This window comes from Ambystoma mexicanum, chromosome 11, assembly GCF_040938575.1.
Source record: "Ambystoma mexicanum isolate Mex_15411 chromosome 11, UKY_AmexF1_1, whole genome shotgun sequence".
Lineage (NCBI taxonomy): Eukaryota > Metazoa > Chordata > Amphibia > Caudata > Ambystomatidae > Ambystoma > Ambystoma mexicanum.
Window position 1 is genome coordinate 878,686,012 of NC_090934.1, and position 21,857 is coordinate 878,707,868.

The following is a 21,857-nucleotide window of genomic DNA, read 5'->3' on the forward strand; positions in this document are numbered from 1 at the left end:
AGTCTTTTTATTGTTTCTACTGTGTGGGCTGGACTTTACTTCAAAATCCCTTCAAACCTGCGGAGCGGGCGCGGAGTAGCTGTAGAGTAGCAGTCTCTGCAGTCTACGGCAGCGCAGGCTGCCCGCGACACGATGGACTCTCCAGTTCCTCTGTCTCCCCTATGTCTTGCTTTAGAAGAAGAAGGCCACCGCCTGAGGAGTGCGTGCAGTCGACGCGAGGAGAAAATTGACTCTGCTCCCATCGGCAGGCCTCCGCACCCTCCCAGCAAGGTGGGGGTTTGTGTTGCCACTCCGGGGTCGGGTGCAGTGTTATCCGCCTTGGAAAAGGCAGAAGCGACGGAAGTGCGAGCACCGTGCAGAAAAGGGATACCGACACAGCGAGTGCGAGACTTAAATGTGGAAGTCATTGAACCTCGGCTGGGATGGCCGACTCCTCCAACAAGCCCCAACCGCCTGAGCAAGCCTGGAACTCCATCTCCCTCACTGGGTGCTTCTGCCGCTGCCGATGCTCCTTCATCTGACTCCACTCTTGTCCCCTGACCGAAATCTGGGGGGCCTGCTCCGCCCCTCAGAGGAGAGGTTTCGCCGGCTCCGACAGGTACGGGTGGACGGGGTGGTGGGGAGGAAGGCAGGAGGGTGTGGGGAGCAAAAAACAAACGGGCAATACATGGCATAAGAAGAGGTTGATACGATCGTCTCACCCAAAGGGGTGGAGAGTCCTGATCCTGTGGTTCCACCCCCACGGGCCAATGACATGAGAAAGGATGTGTGTTTCGGGGAGAAGCCAAAGTCCCCGGAATCTCATTTAGTGGGCAGAAATCAGTTTGTGGTGCCTATCCTGATGCATGCAAGTCAGCAAGAAGGCTATTTGCTTAGTCCCATGACCTGTGAGACCGGGTTACTTGAATTAGACAACCCTTCGAGCGTTGTTATCGCTAGCCTAAATCGAAGCATGGGGGGTGCCCTCCTTGAAGAGACAAAAGGTGACAGTAATGAATCCCCCACTATGAAATTGTCCTTGCACCTATCTGCAAAACAACGGCTGCATAAACAAAAAGAAGTACCATCTCACGCAAGAGAAGCACCCATTTAATACATAAATCGGGAAAAAAACAGCATTATGTACAACTTCAAGGAGACCTGCCTTGTTTGCCAAATAGAAAAATGAAAAAAGGGAAGCCCCAAAGAAAGGGGAAGACCCAAGCCCTTCGCAGGTTTCAACTCCAGTGGACTTCTTTACTAAACAATCAAAAAGAAAGTTTGAAAAGATTGGCGAGCTTTCAGACGCCGAAATTCTGAATGCAGTCCAGGACCATCAGACTTCACCAAAGCAGAGCAAAACCAATGAGACCCTAATGTACAGTCTCCATCGATTAGGTGGCATTTTGGGTCGCCTCAAGTAACCTCTAAAGCCTCCAGCTGAGTGATAAAAATTATCCCCTTGCTTGTGGTGAAATCAGAGGGGCAAACAAGCCTTGGTGGGTGACGAAGAGCCAAAACCTGGCCAGGGCACTGCAGGCTACCCCGTCCCCAAGGCATCCATCAACTGCACCCGCTCCCCGGTCAGCCACTTTGCTGGTTCTATCCGGCCCGGTGCTTAGCCGGTAAACTCAGTCGACAGGGAATGGGCTGGACTCCATCGAACAAAGAACTTTAGCCAATGAGGAGCCTTTTGCTAAGGTAGTTGCGAACGAAAATAGGGAACACCAGGCACAATGCCTATGCAGATTGAAAAGGAAAGTAGTGGCCGATTGACTTGTGAATTACCAGCCTCTGACAACTCACCAGGGCGGTGTTCCACTCCTATGCTGAGGGCTTCCAGACCATCACTGCTGTACTCTCCTCCAAGAAACAGAAGACTCAGTGAACTACCTTTTAAAATGCAAAAGAATCGCTGACAAAGAAATCCGATCTTCTTTCAGTGATGTCAGCGGTAACAATTGCATTGGCTCCCTTCTGCAAGCTATAAGAGTCACTTAATGATACTTTCAATGACCAAACGACAGTTTCAGCTATGATGCATAGCAAATTAATCTATATGGAAAGGTATATAATTGCCATTGAGAAACGCCTAGAAGCCAAAGGGAGTCACATCCAAATCAACTCTAACGCCAAAGTGCAGGAAGAAGCTGTGATCATTTTGAGTCCCCCTGGTAAAAGCAAAATCACAACCCATGAGATAAGTACCCATACCTCCTCTGATCAAGAGACCTCATATTTTGGGGAGTCGATACAAAAAAAGGAGAAGGCCAAGCGAAAATGTCCGATATTTCAAAAAGAAAACTTAGTGGGAGTCTGCAAAAATGGGGCTATAAATGACAATGTCATCTTCATCTTGCCATCTTTGGCTAACACTAATAGTGTGGAAATAGCTCCTAAACACCATACTAATAAAGACTTTGCCATTTTTGACCACACGAAAACCAAAGAAACAACAGTAACCGGCCAGTCAGACGGTGGGGACACCAATGCGGATGGTGGAATTAAAATCTGGCTGCCGCCGTTTGATCCAAAATTAAGAGCACAAGGACTCGGTCATTTGTCAGACAAAGGAGAAATTGAAAATGTATCAAAATATTGAAATAAAAAGAAACGTTCTCCACAATCCCCAAGAACTGTGGACAATTATATGGATGCTGACGACCTGATAGATCTAAATGAACATCTCCACTCGGAGGACGAGGCTCAAACAGCTCAAAAGGAGGTAGAAAATAGCGGGGAAATAGACCAGGGCCATGAGTCGTTAAAACTCTCTAAAACTATATTCACAAGTGCACGACAGAACGCGAGGCCTCAGTCCATTTTCAGACCATGGAGGACCATTGTAAAAAACAAATCTCTAAACCCACCTGGGTCCGCTGGAGGAAAAGCAGATTTCTCGGGGTGATACGAGGAGGCAAGGGTCCAAAGACGCGAAAACACCTACAAGGAACTCTCGGCCTCGTGTAAAATACTCGCCTCAACAAAACACCTCATCTGTGCATGCCACAAAGAGCATGACACATCTCAGAAGATCTACGTCTGGCTCTCGGTGCACACGCTCGAATGATCGCCATTCCAGAACTCATCAGCTTAAAATGTGTACCCACCATCCAAGGGATAAGTCAAATACTGAGAAAAATAGTATGGATAATCGAGCAAAAACAAAACGCACATTCAAGCTGGAACAGCCGCTTGACAACCGCAAGTACCTTGTCTTGAACAGGAGATCAGTTCTCAAATTGTTCCAATGCATTCTGAATTTGCGTTTGCTAAGAACTGAGGACCTCAAACTCGTAGAACCAGTTCATGAGGGAGACAAAGCGACTGCATATCTGAATATATCTTCTCCGGTTGTGAAAACTATGATCGGCGATGCAGTGGAAAACATCCTGAGATTGGGGTTTGATTTGTTAGAAGTAGCAGACCGATCACAGTAAATGGTCTAAAGGGGAGTGCCTGTCAAAATCTAAATGGCATTCCAATACAGATGACCGTCACTACAAATCAACGCCCAGGAAAGAAGAAACAACCAGTTCACATCAGGAATTAACTAAAAGGGCTGATTGTGCTACAACCAGTTTGAAAGTAAGCGACAGACAACCAGGTCCTTTAACAATGGGTAAACAACCCTTAGCTGGCCAAAGGCCTGTGGACAGCACAAACTATAAAGACCCCCTTGAGGTTGTAAGATTTCCGTTGGGACCTCTGGAGAAGATCCAAAGGACAGTAGTCCAAATCCCCACAAGTGAACTGGCATCGACTCGCAAAATGAGAAGTCTGCACCCCTTCAAAAGCTTTGGTCCTGGATCCCGAAAGCCCTAACCTCAAACCTCAGAAACCTCAGAAAGTAGCAATGCGACCTGCCTCTTCAACCGCTCTGAAAGGAAGAATTTAAAGATCTACAACAACCAATGGAACGGGTGTTGAGATTAGGATCTTGGAATACGCGCGGCTTCCGACACCTGATGGTAGAGGGTGGAATACATTTGTGCTCCTTCGATATATTGTGTTTACAGGAGTTCTGCATGACTGAAAAACCTACTATGGATGGCTACGATCTAGCATTTGCTCCTGCTCAAAAAAGGGCTCAAGGCCGTCCTTCCTCTGGATTAATTTCAGCGAATTGCTCGGGTATCGGCTTGCACCTACAAGAAATACTGATAGCTAACCTTTTCCTGTTGGTTATCCTTGTAAGATGGGACCGACAAATGGGCATGTCAGACAAGTTACTTTCAACCCCAATGATCATCATGAATACGTATTGGAATCCGTAAGTTATGGACAATAAGAGCTTTCTGTCAATGATGGAAAAAGAAATTGACAAGGCTTACTCTGAACATAAGGTTTCCCATGTAATCATCTGTGAGGATCTAAATGTAATCTGTCGTGCCCAGGAGGATAGGGGGAAATTGAAGGAGTCCAAAACTCAAGGGGAAAAAGGGAGGGGGATAGGTGGATAGTGGATTGACCTTATGTCCTCGAGAGAACTCCTCAATGTAGGTGCTTTATTCACACAAGTGGAATGTGCTCCGACTTGGGAAAGAGACCAATCTCACACAACTATTGATTAAATCTTTGCAACAAGGGTGTTAGTCCTCCTAATAGACTCGTTTGAGGTAATCAAGATAAAATCAAGTGAACACAACCTTTTGTTTTTCACATGGAAATCACGCTTAGCTCAGAAACCTCAAATGAAGACACCAATTGAATGCAATCCTCAAAGAACCTGACTCAAATTGACTCCTGGAAACATTTTGGAATTTACAAATAATTACATCGATGGGATTGGAGACAGTAACTCATCGGGCAACACAACGGTTCTGGACTACCAACCACTTCTTGTAATATATAAGACAAATGCAAACAAATTAAGGATTCCATTGAATCCCAAACATCACATCTACAGCAAGATCCTTGTAGAAAAAAGACGAGAACTTTGAAAAATTAAACGTTTGGTCCAGAGACAAAATTCTATAACAAATAGAGAGCCTTTGCTTCCAGCCACAAAGATGTATACGTCCTGGGTCAAAAACCATTGTTTATTATTGTACCAATGGGATTCGGAGGAAATGTTAAGAAAAGTGAGTGGCCACAACCCGCGAGAATTCTGGGCTTTATTCAGATCTGTAGATTCCCCACTGGAAGAGGCCATGCTGAACAGTACAGGAGAAGCAACATGGGTGAAATTCTTCAAAACACTTTTCCACAGGGTGCCATCCAGTTCCATCCCAGAGCGGGTGATGACAATGATAAATGGGCTGATTTGGGAGACAGAGATGCAATCATAGAGGTAATCCGAAAGTTGAAACCATCAAGAGTCCCCGGATGGTATCACAAATATTGATCTCAAAAACCACCTGGAGGAATGGGCCATCTTCATTAGCACTGCCTTTGTGAGATGCATGGAGCCGAAATCCATACCAACATCATGGACCTCATCCATCGTGGTCCCCCTTTTTCAAAAAGGGATGTAAGGAGGACCTGAGAAATTATCGTCCTTTTGCTTTACTTGACGTGATTGGCAAGGTCTTCGGCTCTCTACTATTGAAGCGCTTCCAGCTTTGGGTTAGCACTGCACCGTGTGCTGACCCCTTCCAAACAGGTTTTACGAAAGATATTGGGACTAGTGCCAATATCATGTTTATGAACATCCTCAAGAGCAAGATCCAGGAAGGGGGCAGCGAGTCTGTCTTCATGGCATTCATTGACTTGGCTCAAGCTTTTGACCAGGTCAATCAAGAAAGGCTTGTGGGCAAACTAACATTGTGGCAATGTCCGCCTGCAATTCTACATCCCATCCGTGCACTTCATGACAACATCAAAATGAGGGTGCTCCTGAGTCAACAGGGCTGGTTATCCGAAGAAATACCATTGTTGAGAGAGGTTAAACAAGGGTGCCCGCTGGTGCTAGTGCGTTTTCTCTAATACATGGGCGACTTCAAAGACTCAGATGAAAATATAAGATAATTGTAACGCTCACCTGATTCCCGTAGAGGCGCCGGTCTTGACTGGGCGTATACCGTATCTTCAAAGGTGATGTGTAACACACGGCTGGCTCTTTGGGCTGGACCTCTGGGCACCGTATGTCTGACTCGAAGGGTAAGATGTCTTAGGTAAGTGAACGCCGTGCTCTCCATCTGCCTCGGGGCAGGGTGCTGTAACCAGTTTCTTCACTGGATAAGGGGAGCAGGCCTCTTGACTTCAGAGGACTGCTGTCCGTCATTTACTGCACGAACGGTAAGTTTCGAGTAATTCTAATGTCTTTAAAGTCTTTAGTAATGATGTCTCTTGTTTTGCAGGGTTCCGGCGATGGTGGATGACGGGCTGAAGTGAGTTGAAGATGGAGCCCGTGTGATGAATAGAAGCGCCTGGAAGCACGTAAGTAAGCGCTTGTTGCCTGCTTCACAATGCGCTCTAACTGTCTTTTTATTTTGCAGGTACAAGTTCGGAGCGGCTGCAGGGTGCCGGAATACCCACTGGGTTAGATGTGGAAAGGAGTAATGGCACGTGAGTATTAAAGTTCCCCAATGTCTTTAAACGCACCTTGTTTTGTCTTTCAGATGTGGGATGCAGCGCCGAAGGCCTCCGGAGCGCACGAAGAGTAGGTAAGCCTTTGTCTTTCAGATGTCGGAATGCAGCGCGAGGCGTTGGTGACAACCGATGGACCAGGTAAGTGAAGAGCTGTCACTGAAGACCGTAATGCTAACCTGTTCTTTCTTGTCTTTATAGGTGTTGCTGAAGACTGGATTCAGGATGGTAAGCGTTTTTCCTTATGCCCAGGATCAGATGCAGAAGACACAATGAGCGTTCTGCTGCAGAGGATGCAGAATAACACAAAGCAAGATTCATCCATCGGGTGTGGTTTAAATAGCCTCCTGTAGTGCTTAGGTGTCTCCTTCCACAGCCACGCCTAGGTAAGAAAAGAGTTCCTGCTTTCCAGAAGAGTTCCAGTGTTCTGAACCTAGGGAGTGGCTCCTGCCCCACCCAACAGGAAAAGTAGTTCCAAACAGAAGAGGATCAGAGGCTCAACTGGCAGGCAAGTAAGCAGCATGGTCTGCTGCAGGTAAGTCCACCCAAGCATTATGAGCCCGGCGCTTCCAGCGCTGGGACTGGGCATATTTATGAGCATGGTGCCACTGGCGCCAGGACTGGGTCCAAAAGGTCCCAATTGGGACTGGTTGGCACTCGGAACCTGGGTTATGGATCTGCTTCCAAGGGAGTTGGGAAAACCCTGACCTTTTGGAAGCAGAGATCATGACAGTACCCCCCCTCAAGGCCCCTCCCAAACCGGTCTTCTCCGGGGGTTTTGGCTTGTCAGGAAATGTTCGGTGAAATCTTTTGATTAGGCGAGGAGCGTGGACATATTCAGCAGGTTCCCAGGATCTCTCTTGGGGGCCGTAGCCTTTCCAGTCAATTAGGTAAAATAGTTTAGATTTGGAGATCTTGGAGTCCAGAATGCTTTTGACTTCAAACTCGAGTTCTCCATCAACTAGGATAGGTTTTGGAGATTTAGTTAGTCGGGTTTGAGGTTGCACGGGTTTTAATAGAGAGACGTGGAAGACCGGATGTATCTTCATGTGCGGGGGCAAGTCCAACTTGACCGCTACTGGGTTTACTATGGTAGTGATGGAATAGGGACCAAGGTATCTTGGGTTGAATGTGCGTGGCCCTTTTAGAGGTAGATATTTGGTGGATAACCAGACTTGATCCCCTACTTGATATTGAGGGGCTTCCTTCCGATGTTGATCTGCTCCTTTCTTGTATTGTTCTTTAGCCCTTTGAAGGTGAGAAACAGCTTCCTTAAAGGCTTGGGTGATTGTAGAACGCAGGTAGTCTACTGCTGGTGTTTCAAGATCTTGGAGGAGATCCAACTCCGAGGTTCGAGGGTGACTGCCGTACAAAAGAAAAAACGGGGTTTTCCCAGTTCCCGAATGGACAGAGTTATTGTAGGCATATTCGGCTATCCAAAGGATGTCTTTCCAAGTTTTTTCAGATTGTTGCAGCATGCAGCGTAAATACTGTTCCAGAGTTTGATTGGTCCTCTCGGTTTGTCCGTCGGTCTGAGGGTGGTGACTGGTCGATAGTCTCACATCAATTTGAGCAGACCGACAGCAACTTCGCCAAAAATGAGAAATAAATTGACTACCTCGATCCGAAATTAGAACTGAAGGAAAACCGTGCAGTCGGACGATGTTTTCGAGAAATTCTCGGGCCAGAGTTGCTGCTGTTGGCAAGCCTTTGAGCGGAATGAAATGCGCCATCTTGGAGAATAAGTCCACGATCACTAGAATCGTATTGTATCCGGAGCATGGAGGTAGATCGGTGATGAAGTCCATAGAAAGCGTATGCCAAGGGCGAGGTGGGATGTCAATAGGGCGTAAGAGGCCTGCTGGTCTTTCCTTTTGACTCTTGTTTTGGGCGCATACTCCACAGGACATTATAAAGTCTCTGATATCTTTTTTCCAAGACGGCCACCAGAAGTAGCGCTTGATCTTTTCTGAGGTCTTGGCTATACCGGGATGTCCTTCTATTAATGAATCGTGATAACAAGAGATTACTTTTTTCTGTAAATCTGTGCTGGGTAGGTATAATCGTTCTTGGAAATACAATAAGTTGTCTTTTACTGCAAAGTCCTTTCCCTGCAGATGCCAATTCTGTATGTCTGCTGGAGTTACAAGTTGCCTGGCTTTATCCTTAACTTCCTCTATGGATTGTGTGGCGATTACACCCAGAATTCTTTGTTCGGGAATGATTGGTACAGGTTTAGGGTTGATCAAGTGTTCTTCCACTCCCATCCGAGAAAGGGCATCAGCTTTACCGTTTTTTGTACCAGGTCGATGGGTAATTATGAAGTCAAACTCGGCAAAGAATAATGCCCAACGGAGTTGTCTAGAGGATGGGCTTTTGCGGTTTTCAAATATTGCAGGTTTCGGTGATCCGTAATCACAGTAACGGTGTGTCGGGCCCCCAGCAGATAATGCCGCCAAGCCTTAAAGGCAGACTTGATAGCCAGAAGTTCCTTGTCAGTAATCGTGTAGATGATTTCAGGAGGTGAGAATTTGCGGGACCAAAATGCCACGGGATGCAACTGATTGGTTACCGGGTCCTTTTGTGATAGAACTGCCCCCATGGCAAGGCTTGAAGCATCAGTTTCCACGATGTAGGGGAGTTCGGGGCGAGGGTGTTTTAAGATTGGTGCAGAGATAAATTTAGTCTTCAAATCCTGGAAAGCTTGTTCCGCCTCGGTAGACCATTCAAAACGTTTGTTTTTCTTTAACAAGGCAGTGATGGGCTGGACTATTCGAGAGAATTCGGGGATAAACCTGCGGTAAAAGTTAGCGAAGCCTAACATGCTTTGCACACCTTTTACGGAGGATGGTGATGGCCATTTGAGAACTGCATCGACCTTCTTTGAATCCATACGCACTCCGCCAGGTGATAATATGAATCCCAAGAATTCAACTTCAGTCACGTTGAAAACACATTTTTCCAACTTAGCGAAAAGTTTGTGTTGACGCAATCTTTCGAGGACCATTTTCACATGTTTCCGATGTTCAGATTCCGATGAAGAATAAACGAGGATGTCGTCAATGTAAACAACAACACACACATCTATGAGCTCTCTGAGGACATCGTTCATAAAATATTGAAAGGCGGCCGGGGCATTGCAAAGTCCGAAGGGCATGACCTGATATTCAAATAGCCCATACTTGGTGCGGAAGGCCGTCTTCCATTCATCGCCATCTTTTACTCGTACCAAGTGGTAAGCTCCTCTAAGATCCAGCTTTGTATATATGCATGCTTTTCTGACTTGGTCCAGGAGTTCAGGGATCAAAGGTAACGGATATCTATTCTTAACGGTGATCTGGTTCAGGGAGCGATAATCTATACAAGTTCTAAGGTCTCCTTCCTTTTTTGGAACGAAGAACAAAGCTGAAGAAGCAGGGGACTTGGAAGGACGAATAAACCCATTTGCCAGGTATTGATCCAGGTATTGTCGAAGGTGAAGGTTCTCAGGCTCGGTGAGGGCATAAATTCTACTACAAGGAGGAGTAGATCCAGGTATCAGGTCTATCTGGCAGTCATAAGACCTATGAGGAGGTAGAGAGTTAGCCTGATCCTTCCGGAAAACATCTTGGTATTCTAGGTATTCGGGAGGTAACTGGGGAGTCTCTGAAGAAATTGCTGCCAGTGCAACACCAGGTGGAGGGTGACAAGTAGAGACACATTCTGGAAACTGGACCGTTCTTGCTCGCCAATCGATCAGAGGATTGTGTTTCTCTAACCAAGGTATTCCTAGAATAATCTGAAACTGAGGGGCCTTGATCACATCGAACACGATCTTCTCATGGTGTCCATCTTGACTTACTAGCGTCACTTCTTGAGTGGTATGCGTTACTGGCCCGGAGGCTATCTCCGTACCATCCACCGTAGTAATGACGTCCTTTACAGCCTTGGGACAAAGAGTTAGATTCATCCTCAAAACCATTTCATGATCCACATAATTGCCGATGGCACCGCTGTCGACGTAAGCTTCAATTGCATGTAATCGATCCGGATTATCAGGGTTAATGAGGACCATAGGTATCACGAAATGCGAGGTCACGGAACTGGTTTTCACGCTCGGCAAGAGGACCTCTATTCTTGTCGGGCAAGGTCGTTTCCCTGCTCAGAGTTTGTAACTTTGGTAACTGCAGCTCCTACTGCCTTCTTGGCAGGTTTCACCGGACAGTCTCGAAGAAAGTGCCCTGAGTTTCCACAATAGAGGCATAATTGCAACTGTTTTCTCCTTTCCCGCTCCTTTTGTGTTAGAGGACCTTTCAGACCCCCTATTTGCATGGGTTCCCCGGAGTCTACTCCTTTGGAAGGAGTTGGTGGTTTGGAAAATACTCGAGCATCAAACTTGGAACGATCGGCCTTCCTGTTCTGCAGTCTGTGATCTATTTGAATGACTAAGTCTATATAGTCCGAACAATCTTGTGGGGGATTCACTACTTGGGCTAACACATCTTTGAGCTCTCCACGTAGACCTCTATAAAACAGCGTAATCCTTTTGTCCTCAGGCCATTGAGTTTCCACTATCAGTCTGTTGAAAGACGCAATATAAGCCAAAAGGTCTTGATTACCTTGTCGCAACGAAAGAAGTTCATTGTCCAAGGCCTGCCCCTGTGAATGTCTTGCGAACAGTTTTTCCATACTGAGCTGAAAAGCTTGAAAATCATGGAGGACCGGATCATCTTGATTTACTAGAGGGATCGACCAGTCTGCCGCATTGCCACTAAGGTATGAAAGCACGAAAGCTACTTTAGCTTGATCAGTTGGAAAGGCTGCTGGCCGGCATAAGAAATGCAACCGGCACTGATTGATAAATACTGCAAACCTCTTTGGGTCACCAGAAAATCGTTCGGGCGGAGCCAGAGGTACATTCCCAGGTAGGTTGATCTGCACTGGATTCATAGAGGATGTAGAAGGAAGATTTCCCCCAGATGCGGGTAACGGGTCTGTCCGGCTTGTGACTGTAGCAATTGTCTAGCGAGATCATCTGTTCGCTCCTTGGAAATAATCAGTTCCCTTCTTAGAGCGTTCGTTTCCTGACGGGCTGCATGCACTTCTGCCCTTAGTTCCCCAAGTAACTGGGCTAGTTGGTCGGTATCCGAGGTTTCCATAGCACCTGGACGGGAGTTTTGTGGTAGGCTTTGTGTTCTGTAACGCTCACCTGATTCCCGTAGAGGCGCCGGTCTTGACTGGGCGTATACCGTATCTTCAAAGGTGATGTGTAACACACGGCTGGCTCTTTGGGCTGGACCTCTGGGCACTGTATGTCTGACTCGAAGGGTAAGATGTCTTAGGTAAGTGAACGCCGTGCTCTCCATCTGCCTCGGGGCAGGGTGCTGTAACCAGTTTCTTCACTGGATAAGGGGAGCAGGCCTCTTGACTTCAGAGGACTGCTGTCCGTCATTTACTGCACGAACGGTAAGTTTCGAGTAATTCTAATGTCTTTAAAGTCTTTAGTAATGATGTCTCTTGTTTTGCAGGGTTCCGGCGATGGTGGATGACGGGCTGAAGTGAGTTGAAGATGGAGCCCGTGTGATGAATAGAAGCGCCTGGAAGCACGTAAGTAAGCGCTTGTTGCCTGCTTCACGATGCGCTCTAACTGTCTTTTTATTTTGCAGGTACAAGTTCGGAGCGGCTGCAGGGTGCCGGAATACCCACTGGGTTAGATGTGGAAAGGAGTAATGGCACGTGAGTATTAAAGTTCCCCAATGTCTTTAAACGCACCTTGTTTTGTCTTTCAGATGCGGGATGCAGCGCCGAAGGCCTCCGGAGCGTGCGAAGAGTTGGTAAGCTTTTGTCTTTCAGATGCCGGAATGCAGTGTGAAGACCTCCGGAGCGCACGAAGAGTAGGTAAGCCTTTGTCTTTCAGATGTCGGAATGCAGCACGAGGCGTTGGTGACAGCCGATGGACCAGGTAAGTGAAGAGCTGTCACTGAAGACCGTAATGCTAACCTGTTCTTTCTTGTCTTTATAGGTGTTGCTGAAGACTGGATTCAGGATGGTAAGCCTTTTTCCTTAGGCCCAGGATCAGATGCAGAAGACACGATGAGCGTTCTGCTGCAGAGGATGCAGAATAACACAAAGCAAGATTCATCCATCGGGTGTGATTTAAATAGCCTCCTGTAGTGCTTAGGTGTCTCCTTCCACAGCCACGCCTAGGTAAGAAAAGAGTTCCTGCTTTCCAGAAGAGTTCCAGTGTTCTGAACCTAGGGAGTGGCTCCTGCCCCACCCAACAGGAAAAGTAGTTCCAAACAGAAGAGGATCAGAGGCTCAACTGGCAGGCAAGTAAACAGCATGGTCTGCTGCAGGTAAGTCCACCCAAGCATTATGAGCCCGGCGCTTCCAGCGCTGGGACTGGGCATATTTATGAGCATGGTGCCACTGGCGCCAGGACTGGGTCCAAAAGGTCCCAATTGGGACTGGTTGGCACTCGGAACCTGGGTTATGGATCTGCTTCCAAGGGAGTTGGGAAAACCCTGACCTTTTGGAAGCAGAGATCATGACAATAATTTACGCCAACAATGGGTATGATTAAAGCTACTCGCCTTTTGTATGTCGATGACATGATACTAATTGACGATACACCAATTGGTCTTCAGCAACAGCTTGACAACTTGGCTCGCTACATAGGCACTAACAATTTTGAGATTAATATAGGAAAGACCAATATCATGTCTCTGGAAAAGTTCCAAAAGAAAAAAGAAAAGCTCAAATGGTTCCTAGAAGGTACTCAAAGAGAAAAGGTCAACAAATTCAAGTACCTGGGAGTGACCCTTGACGCCTCTAAATCGGATATGGCTCTGCCACCAGTCCTTCAAGAAAAAATAAGGAAGCTCACTGCGTAAGCCAGAGCGATCGATACAAAATGTGGTTGCCTCTCTTTATTACCGGCAATCAGCTTTTACAGAGTTAAGGTGGTCCCATCTATTACATACGGCGTGGAAGCCATGCCACAAATACCGGAAAAAATATGGCTTCAACTGGAAGGATACTTCTGGAGATCTGTGCTAAATTTGCTGAAATCATCTTCCATGGTACTAATCAGACATGAACTAAGCCTCCTCTCTCTTCAAGCCATAATTGAACTGAACAGCATAATGCTGTAATTGAACTGAACAGCATAATGCTGTATAGGAAAACTTTGCTGGACAACCGCCCCTGTATTTTGAATGTGATCACATTGGAAACGACAGGAGAACGGTGCAGTATGCTTAAGGTGTGGGAACAAGACTGCAAAAAGAAGCTGAGGGAAATTAAAATCTGCGAAAAAGAGCTGATCCAAAATCCATCAAAGGTAAAAAACAAAATGGATGAACTAGATTGGATCAATACCTTAGACACTGCCGCTAAATTCAAATCGCCAGCACATTTACCAACGCAAGCAAGGAAACTAAACTGTATACAGAATTACCTGAAAACGTTTCTAAACAAATCATTAAGGAACATTTTTCCTAGAGCATGCCTTAATCTCCTAGAAACAAATGAGATTTTAGCTGTTAGAGGCTTTTCAAGTACGAATAAATGCTGCGAGGGGGATGACCAGATTGAAACAATAAGATATTTGCTCTTGGTTTGCCCGGGAAATTTAACCATAAGAGCAAGATATTTGAAGCCTCTTTTGGTCTCTTCACACATCCTGGAAGAAACTCTGTGGTGGGAAAGACTTATCGGCAGTGAAAAGACTGCATGGGTAATAGCGACTGCACAGATCCTGAAACAAACTCTAAGTGGTAGAAAGTGCCTTAAGTCGTAACCCATAGGACCAATCTGGAGTAGCTTGTTATGTGGGAAATTGTGAGGATAAATAGCTTCTGCTTCTGTTATGTTAAGTTTTACATCCTCTTTTTGTTTTTCCTTTTACTTTCAACAGTTATGTTTTATCTTCTTGTAAAAATTGATAATCTGATTAAATCAAGTAATTAAAAAAAAGAATTGAAAAAAAAATGATCAGATCAATTCTTCTATATGTTGTTTTATCCAGACACGCCCCAACCAACCGTCTTTCTATACATCACATAATACCTGGAATGTTCAAGGAACAGCCAGGTGCCCCTTTCTTTTTACATATCATTACAAATGTGTCCATTGTCTCACCCTTTTGCTGTTTTGTAGTGTGAAAGACATGGTGCTCATAGTCCACATTTGTGTGAGGTGTAAAATAAGTGGTGAGGGCAGCCTTCAACCCTTGATTGGTATCTATGGAATCAGCAGGCAGTTCATCAATTATTATGTCTCTGTTTGTGGGACCTACTGCGAGTTTCAGCAGGAAATGTTATCTGTTATCATCCATGAGCCACATATCATGGTCAGAAATGTTGATGAGAAGGACAGGCTGTGTTTTGCAGGTCAATCAAATGGGCGATTCACAAAAATGGCAATGAATATCATAGTGGGAGACTAGGTGTGCCAATTACAGAGCTTCTACTGGGCCATCTACTGGACCTTGGGCCACCCACCTTCCATATGGCCTTCTTCTACTGTGGCAGGCCTTGCCTCCAGCCACTGCCTTCTTCTCCTAAAATGGTGGTCTCCTAAACAGGCACGAGCACTGGCGTATGCTAATGGGCTTGATTGCCACCACTGACATAGGGGCCTTACCTCCAGTCTGGGTGAGCCAGGGAGGCCTTCACCTCTGTGGAGCTGATTCTTTGAGGCCGCGTCCTGAGGCCACAAAGCAGCCTGCCACTGTCTGCTTAAGTGCGGGAAACGCTCTGTCACCACCGCACCCATGGTGCGTGCCACCGGTTAAGGAAGATTGTACAGAAGAAAATGGTTGCAATGACCAAAAGTTCTAAAAATGGTACCACCGAAGGTTCGAACACCAAAAGTGTGAACCTTTTGTGGTAGCATTGTAAAAATAAATGGGGGCTTGTAAGTGATTTCAATCTGGCACACACCCAAGTCAAAGCTCAGCATGTAGTGCACAACTGAAATCCTTATTTGTTTTTGTCTAAAAGTTCAATATTCTGAATGATATACCACTCATATCACACCCTTCTCCTAGAACCATTCCCCCGGTCACACTGAACCAAGAATCAGGCTGGTTTGCAAAGGTAAATATTTATTTATGTATTTCAAATTTAATCATAATATGTTCTAATAGATATACAACAATCACCAATGGGGTGACAGAACACTGAATGATATCTTTAGTACGCTAGGAATAGGTAATAAGCAAAACAAATGCAGCACAGAAAATAATACTTTTGTATTGGTTCAGATCAGATAGCACTGTGGTTAGCAGTTCCCCCTGCATACACCTCAACCCCCAATAGGCAATGTAAAGAGATAGGAGGAGAGAGCAGGTATTCAGGAATGGCACAAATCAAACAGACTACCAGTCCCACTTTCCCCCAGCAAACACAAGAGAAAAACGGAATTGACTTTCAGCTGTCAGACTGGCTTTCAAGATTGACTTTAGAATAGACTGGGCAAAAACACCAAATATGGTAAAATTGCTGAAATTGTTATAAATTCTTATGGGAGCTGCTTTGGATAGTTGCACACAAGCACAAGCAATGATTTGGTCAACAGAAAACAATTGGTCGGAAGCAGTTTAGAGCTATTTTACACGTGTAAAGGTTTCAGATTTCTAAAATTGTGGCAAACTTTTTACTGCACAATATTCACGGAAATGGGAGAATCGCACTGAATCTATGGATAGGTACAGATGTTAGCTACAAGTAGGAGTTGAAATTTCGTTTCTATCACAAAAACTGAGGGAGATATGGAGTTTTTAGTCGAGGACGTTTTTGGAAAATAGGCATGAGAAGGAAAAACAGAAATGCACTTTTAAAAATGACAAATGAGTTTGCTTACACTAGGGGATCACTATGAAGAAGCGATAACCATATAGGGATTACAATCTCTGGATCAGGGTGACCACCGATAAGGAAACCCGACTTCTTCAGATGAGAAAATGGGCAGCGCAAAGATAGTTCTAACAATACTGGTTATGAAGGGAAGATAGGATGGGTTGGAGCTAGGGATAAGACAAGGCAAAAATACTTCTAACAATACTGGTTCTGACTGAAAGATAGAATGGGTTGGAGATAGGTACAAGACTATGCAAAGGACATATGCTATGTGACATATTTATACTCACTGGATAAGATTTTAAATGGGACCGTCATCTCTGGTAATGGAGTGGGTCTGGTCTAAGAAAAACAGCACATCAGGCACAGGACTGGAACTCTAGGCCAGTCGCCGGATTGGCACAGGATCTGCTAACCTAGTCAGTCAGTATTTGGGTCAGCTGGATGGCGAGTTCCTCAGGAAAGCCTAGTGGTGGCAAGCCAGAGCATTTCTGGATTCTGGTTCAAAAGGCCTTCTCACCCACACAGCGCTTTACTGAGTGGAGAGGATAAATTTGAGGATTGGGGCCTTGCTGGAAATCAAAAGTCTCTATTGCTGGCAAGAGATTTGGCATCTGGATCTGGAAGAATAGTTAAAGCTGGATGTAGAATGCTGGATCATAGTGCTCTGCCAGAATCAGGATGGTGGCTGGATCAGTAAGTCCTTGTGTGCTGTCAGCTGTCTCTATTTATGCCTAAAAATGACACCACAAAGGGGTGTATGGGCCGGCTTAGCTAAGCTTTCCCCTTTGAAAGGCGATTGGGTCAGAGTCTACTCTCTGCCTTGATAGGAGGAGAGAAACAGAGTGTCATCTTCACGGTATAATTTTATGATGATGAGAACCCACCCCTAGCCACTGGAACACAAAGTCTAATATTGGCAAAATACATATTTACACATGTGCAACCTCTATAAAATCACATACACAGATTGAGATATTTTACATATCAGCTATTCCTCAAAACCCTGTAGCTGTGGGATCATGTCTCCCCTTTCAACAGACTTTTGCCCTTTTCGCTATGAACACACTTTTCACTTTTTATGCAAGTTTCCACAAATGTACGTGTTTAACATGGGAATGAGTGTATAAAGTTTCACAATTCTAGCGGAAATACAGACCCCATAAACCCACATTTATTGCCATTCCTGTTCAGAATAAGCTACCCGGGTGTGCTAAGTATTCAAAGGTAGTGCAAAAAATGTGGTTAATTAATCTGCCATTTTCAGATCTTGCGCCCCTTTTGATAATAAGTTATACATCTTCTAACAATGTCCATTATGCATCCTGTTAACACCAAATGGTCAGTCTTTGTCACTCCTTGAAGCATGTGGTGGCCCCCTCCTTTGGAATTTACTTCTGTCAGCCAGGAGTTTCCTGTGCTGCAGCAGTTTTACGGCCTTTCACACCTTCAATGTCCTGGGTTGGAGGATGGTCATTGTTCCTTTGCCCTTTGGATCAGATTCTGTTCAAACCCCGCATTAACACCTCCCCGTGAGTTTCTGCTGACAGAAGGGCTTCCTTCTGGGAGAAAACCCTGCTTTTCAAGTCCTGGCAACTTCAGCCAAGCTAATTACTTTTTAAACGTAGCAAAACCCATATCTGTTGCATCACATACAAATACATTTCTTTCTTGGCCTTAAAATCTGTGGAATCAAAACACAACTAAAATCTGTATTCCTTTTTGGCAACAATCCTGTGTAGGTTTGCTAATTCAGCAGACCTTTAGTTTTAGGTTAAATTGAAGCTTACTCAGTTCGCCTCTGACAGCTGTCATTCAGGCAACCCAGGGTACTGCACCCAGATTTTGGCATGGCTGTCAATTTTCAGATGATCCACTTTTCTGATGAATGTTTTGTTCTTCATATCAGGACTTTGTATGTTTTAATACTTCATTGGATACATGACTTTTAGCACCAGGCTATACTGTGAATGTTGGAAGGGTTGTGTTATAGGCATTTTGGAGTTTTTTGGAACAAAACAAATGTCATTTGAAGGCACATTTTTGGGTTTCACTTCGCAAAGTGCTGCTTTTATCTGTCTGCACTCTGTTTGATGGTCATGGAGCCCACTGGCACCTTTTCTGCAGGATGTGCTCTATTCCACTGCACATGCACCATGGGTGGCAGGTTGTGCATCCCTCTTTTTGTGTGCTGAAATACACGGTTTTTGTAGGTTTTTGTAGGTTTTTGGCGCGCACAAGTTTTCTCCGCCATTGTTGTTTCTTTCCCCATTAATGGCAGGATGATGCCACATAGCATAGCGGAGTGGGTCAATACATCCCACAAGCTGCAGGGGTGTCCTCCCCATCACCCCGCTCACTTTACCATAAACCTGCAACCCTCTGTTTAAAAAAAAAAGAAAATGGGGTCTGCGGAGGTGTCCCCTTCATTGCCCCGCTCACTATACTTTATGGTATAGTGAGTGGGGGCTGTGGCGGACACCCCCGCAGCCTTCTGTTTAAAAAAAAACAAAAAAAGAAATGGGGGCTGCGGGGGTGTCCTCCACATCGCCCTGCTCACTATATTTTATGGTATAGTGAGCGGGGGCTGCAGGTGACACCCCTGCAGCCTTCCGTTGAAAAAATAAAGAAAAAAAAGAAAATGACCCTGCAGCACCAGTTCCCGATCACGGAAGTGAAAGGGAACTGGTGCTGCAGGAGCCCAGCGTGAAGATGAAGGTAAGTGGAGTTTGTTTATATTGGGGGTGTGGATGGGGGTGTGGGCGGCGGGTGTTATGGGTGTGTTGTGTGTGTGAGAAGCTATGTGTGTTCGCATGAGAAAGGTGAAAACTTTTGGTAGTTCGCACCTTTCTCATGCAAACGTTTTGCCCGCTGTACTTTCAGCCACGGGCAAATCATTTGGATTCCGTGCCACCATCCGCATAGCAGCCCGACGTTGGCTGCCGAAATCATCCACTGTGTGGGCGTGCCCGCTGCCCCACCAATGTCCGCTTTTGTGACCCATGGACCGCCAGGCAAAGCTGTGGCCCACACTGCATCACATAAAGTAGAAGTGGACTCAAGGATTTACACCAACCCCACCTTTATTTCTTCACTCCCTACTCCAACCGACTTTCCTTACCCACTTCACTTACCTTCCCAACCTACTCCCCGGTCCCACGCCCACCCTACTCTAGACCTCCCAAACTCCCTGATGCCACAACCATCACTCTTGAGCACTGCCGATTTTCTGACACTCCACATTCTCTGAATACCCGATATATTTCACGTTTGACGTACACACATCCAGAACACGGGAACACATTGTGAACGAGTTGTTGACTGACATTGAGTCCTAGAGAGATGCATGCCCCTGAACGGTGCCGTTTTCAAAATGTACAGCTTTGATCAAACAAACTGGAGTGGCGGTTGCCCACATTTTGTCACTTTAGAGGATTCTTAAATCGCACACACGTGAAGAACCACCAGCTCCGAAGCCCACAGGTGGGTGTATATTTAGCAAACGTATGCAGTACTTAGAGCTTGTACTGGAAAATGGTTCCTTCCAAAGAGCACTGTCCAGTTGAAAGCACATTGAGCAAGCGCCGTGAAAGGAATATTGACAAAGCTCCAGGTTCCTTTTCACTACACTGGGGAACCCAATTATCTCAGTTCTCATTTAAGGAAAACCAGCTGCTTCCTGTTTGCATCATTAATTTATTTGGTTTCCTGAAGAGAAGCTTTTGTAAAACAAAACAGAAAAACGATCCATGGACGGCTGCAAACTTTTGCGAGGTTACTGGCCGAGGGCTCATGAGCTAACAACAATAGCTATCGTGATTATTTTTAAAACGTATGGTAATCTATGCCCGAAGCAGGAATGAGCTTGGCTTTAACCTTCTTGAGATATAAACCCGCCCTTCACCCATAGGGAGTAATACTTTATCTTACTTTAGCCAGAATCATGCTTATTTTGCTAGAGCAAATGTTCCGACTTTATTATCTGTACTGTTTTGAAGGGTTGGATTGGCTGGTAGCCTTTGACCCATGTGGCTACAGTTTACACATGCTGAAAGATTGTGGGTTCTTGGTATCTGGCAGGAATGTTTGCGAACAGGCCTGAACTGATTAAAGGGAGACAGAAACACAACAATTCTACATTGCATCAGGAAAGCATAATGGAAGAACTGAGGATGGATTTCCCTATTGTCCTTCAGGCTGCAAGACCTCAACATGACTGTAGCATCATCCTCATATTGCTAGATCTGCTCTTCATCACTAGTGATCTGCATCACAGAGTGCCCCGCCTCTCTGCCTGGAGTTGTACCTTTTCTTAACCCAGTGATAGCTATTTGCAAATTTTGTCTTTCCAAGATAGAAATCATGCATGCTTCTGACCTGCCCAATACATTCAATTATATGAGACATGTGTATAATACATTGCAGCCTGCAATAAATGCCTGGAAATAAGGTTCTTATTCCAGTCTAGTTCTGACATTACAACTGACCTGTACTAAGAAAATGACATCCCAAACACTCTGTAATCAGTTATTGCACTTCCTTTGTGACATCACAAAACTTGCTGCTCGTGCCAGCAGAGAGAATTCCAACCTACAATTAAAGTCGTAAAAAGATTGTCAAATTCCTTTCTTGCAGAATAGATTTTTCAGTCACTTTACAACCATTAATTGACAAGGGACAGTTTATGGGAAAATGTAGTTTAACACATGCAAGCATGAATGTGCATGTTATTACTTATTTAAAAGCACACAATGAAAACTTGTTTTCAATACATTTTATTATACTTCTATGATAGGAAACCACTCGCACTCCGCGATTGGCCAATATAATTAGCAACAATTGTCCATATATACAGTATCCCAAAGTCTTCAACCGATTGGTATTCCAGTTTTTTGTCTGGTATTAGGTAAGCAAAAACAGCCAACACGTGTTTAGACTCGAAAGTCTCTCTCAAGGCAATTGAATCTTTCTATAAGTTGCCAGGTAAGTGGATTGGAACGTTCTTTTGAAAATATGTATTTGATGTTGTCGTTAATATTAAAGCAATCATATCCCGGGTTGGAGTAAGGTAAGTGGATTGGAGCGTTCTTTTGAAAGTAAGAATTTGATGTGGTAGATAGTGTTACAGAAATGAACTCCTTCGTTGGAGTCAAAGGTTTGGAGTGAAGTGGCTTGTAAGGAATCGCTTCATGGACGCTCCTTGTGTCTGTCATTTACCTAACAATCGGTCGAAGACTTTGGGATACTGTATATATGGACAATTGTTGCTGATTGTATTGGCCAAGTGAGGAGTGCGAGTGGTTTCTCATCTTAGACGTATTTATGTAGTGGCATCAGGGCAACCACATACTATTCACCACACAGCTGGCACACAACACCTTTTCTCCCCAGCACAATAGGACATAGTGAATCCCTGTTCTAGAGTTTATTATAGTACTTGAACTATTTTTCTGCAAAGCACTAGGGGCTGCATTTTTGCTTTTTTTCACCCCGGAGTATATATTG